We start from the raw sequence: 3,560 nt of genomic DNA on the forward strand, positions 1-3,560 counted from the left end.
CCCTAATGAACTGAATGCTGGCCCATGAGGGTGTCATCTGGACACCCGGCTGGATTCAGAGGTATTCTGTTTAACTGTGTGCTTGTGTCTGACTGTAGTTACTGTTGCTCTGATGAACTGATTCTTGGCATATGAGGGTGTCAGCCTGTCCATGCTGATCAACCTGGCCAGGTCAGGCACGTCACGTTAATCTCTGTGTGTTTGTGTGTATGACTGATTTGGGGACTGGAAGAACCCAGCCCCACTGAACTGAGTCCTGCAAGAAAGCTCCATTGGGGGTGAGGGCTTGCAGGGGGAGAGATACAGCTCCGTATAGAAACACAAGTAATGTAAGCAGGACATTGATAGAATTACCTAGACCCTAGCCCTAATAAATGAGAACACCCCAAAGTAGCAGGCAAATCTGGTAACACACCTCTCCCAAGCAGTCACCCCCACCTCCACGCAGTATCCACACTTCCACACAGCTCCCGCACAATCCACCCACAAACCCCACACCCCCAAATCACCCCCACCCACATACCTACCCACAGACCCCACAACACCCCAAACCCCTGCCCGAAGCCACCCCTACAAACCTCACCCGAACAAATCTCACACCCACTCCCCACACCCATTGCCCCCTCAAACATCACATCCTGCATGCCTAGCTGCCAGACTGGACAAGACCTGCTGGCAGGCGCTGGAGCTGCAGCTGCAGGGGCAACTGCCACACTGTAGCACTGTGCCATGCCCACACCAGTGATGGAACATGGGGCCCTGGGCTGTGGGGGCTCCGGGCTCCAGGAGCCACTTGGAGAGTGTGATGGGCTGAGGGGAGGGATGGGGGTGGCAGCAGGATTGTGTATGAGAGAGAAAGAGATAGGGGTTGGGGGTGAGGGAAAGCTCTGGGTAGGAGAGGCTGCCAGAGCCAGGCTTAGAGCCCTCCTGCTCCCCTAGAGCAACCTGTGCAGGGGGAGGTCAGCCTGGAAGAGAAGGGGGTTGCCCAGCTCAGTCCCTGAGACCCAGTGGAGGACTTCCTAGGAATGGCATGGGGATTGCTGGGGCCTGGACACAGGGAGCAGAACAGCGAGAGCTGGCACTGCTCAGTGTCACAAAGCAGCGGGTGGGACAGCTGCAGCTGGACTCATGTCCTGGTGCTGGGCTGGAGCTGAAGCCAGGATGGAGCTAGTGGGGGTGAGGGCTGCAGATCAGGAGTGAGGGGCACTGCCAGAGTTGTGGGATGGTAGTGAGGGGCAAGGGCATGGGCAGGGCCCTAGCACCCACATCCTGGTGAGCAAAGGGGACAGAGGCAGCTCTGATTTTTCTATGAGAAAAAAAACCAAAAGCAAATGCTAAAGTATATAGATATTTTGAATTCATTTTATTATGATAGAGGCATTGGTAGGCTTCCAAATTGCTTTAAATTTGTAAATATATCAGTAAAACACTGCTGAACTGATCTCTCTATATATAGTGGTGTTTCATTTTAATCATGGAAGAACACAGATTTTGAGTATTTGAATGTGAGAATTTGGGTTTTTTAATAAGAGAATTTGCAATCTTTAAACAGGAAACACCAGGCTCTCTGCTGCTGAGGCAAGTTGCAGGCCCTGGGCAGAGGAGCCTGCCCAAGAGCCAGCACTGGGGACTCAGCTGGAGGGCAGGTGAGATGGCTGAGCTTCTGGCCATATGGGGCCAGAAGAACCTGCTTTGACAGTTTGAAGCGGGCCATTGCAAGGACCCATAGCTGCCCAGATGGCAGGGGGGGGACATCAGAAAACAAGACAGCAGTGCTGCCTGAAGGCCAACTTTGCAGCCACAGCCCACTGGAAACTGGCCCAGAGGTGCAGACGGCTCCACTGCAGTACCTGTACCAGAGCCCAGGCAGCCATGTGGTCCTCGTCTGAGTCTGGCAGACATGCAACCAAGGGGCTGCATGCTGTCACAGGTGGCAGCAGGTAACAGCCAGGCAGCAGCTCCCATTGCCAGACTGCTGCAATGGGTAGAGGGTGTAGGAGCCACTCTAGGTTAAGACTGCTTCAGCAGTCCACCTGGCACACGGGTCTAGTGTCCCACATACCAACTAGCCAGACCTCAGAAGCTCCTGAGGGCAAGTTGTTCTGAGCTACTCACCAGGGCACCATTTTATGCTGCTCAGGCCAGTACAAGTCCTGGCCACAGCCCCTTGCTCCCCCTGACTGCAGATCTGGGAGGAGCTGGGCATGGTCAGTTTGTGCCAAGTTGCACAATTTGCCCCACACCAAAGTGCATATTCAGGTGCATGTGCACAGGCACAAATCTCCGGCACACATTTGTGCCACTGCTATTCGACCTGCTGTGAGCACACGTGCCAGCATGTGTGGATGTGCCCATACGGTAAAAATATTGTGAGGACAAGACACTAGTTTTAAAGAGCTGACCTTACCTAGATTAAATTACAAGTTCTTTGTCTTCATTTAGGATTTGGCAGCAATACATCTATTTCATGTTTGTTACCTTACTATAAATAGCATTTTTAAGCTATGAAGACAAAGCCTAAGGGCCTGTCAACACTTGAAAGTTGTTTCTAATTTGAAGTGGGGTATGAATTTAAAATGCAGTAATTATATCACCTGTGGGCACTTTTATTCTGGAATAAGAGTGCCTTGTTATTATTTAGTTTAATCCACTTTAAAAGGAATAGTTTTATGGATAGACAAGCCAAGTGTATGCAGAAATGTTTGTTTCCTGGTTAGCTCCTTCTAATAATAGTTGCCAAATATTCTTACTGGAAGGATGGTACTTTAAATCTCATTGAAGCTGTGGCATTGCCCTTTAACAGCAAGGTTAAAGGTGATCTGCAAAAGGAGAAAAAACATGCTTACATCCTTTTTTGTTATTTTATGCTGCAGGGTCTGAAAGATATGTTATTTTTTAAACATATTTTGTTTCTTTTTTTTACATTCTGTATTTAGGACATATGGAGCCTGGACTATTTTGTGATAGCTGGAGAAAAATAATACAGATTAGAAAAGTAGAAATTGAACAGTCAAGGAGGGAATAAATGAAGGGTTATATGAGATCTAATAATACCTATCCTCTGAGATATCAAGTCCTTCAGCAAAATCAAGTAATAAACATTTTATGTTATAGGATGACAAGCAGAAATATAAGAAGGCACTCAAATGCTTTTTTACTTGTCTATCATAAAGAAGCAGAAAAATGTACAAACCCAATTAAGGAAAAATAACTTTTACATCAGGTCATGATTAAATCACATTGAGTAGCCAGTTTAGAAAAGCTGTCATCACTGTCTGTGTTGTACCTGTTCCGTGTATAAATTGACAGCTTTTGTTTCCAAAGTTGGTGCCTTTTTCTTACCATGAATATAGTTTTCAAATTAATAGTGGAGCAGCACAATGAATAAGCATTCAAATAACATACTTTGAATTCATAGTTTCATAGTTTCTAGGGTCGGAAGGGACCTGAGTAGATCATCTAGCCCAATCCCCTGCCATGGCAGGAAATAATACTGGGGTCAAATGACCCCAGCAAGATGTTCATCTAACCTCCTCTTAAAAACCCCCAGGGTAGGAGCC

Source organism: Crocodylus porosus, unplaced genomic scaffold (genome assembly GCF_001723895.1).
Source record: "Crocodylus porosus isolate Cpor-Errol unplaced genomic scaffold, CroPor_comp1, whole genome shotgun sequence".
Lineage (NCBI taxonomy): Eukaryota > Metazoa > Chordata > Crocodylia > Crocodylidae > Crocodylus > Crocodylus porosus.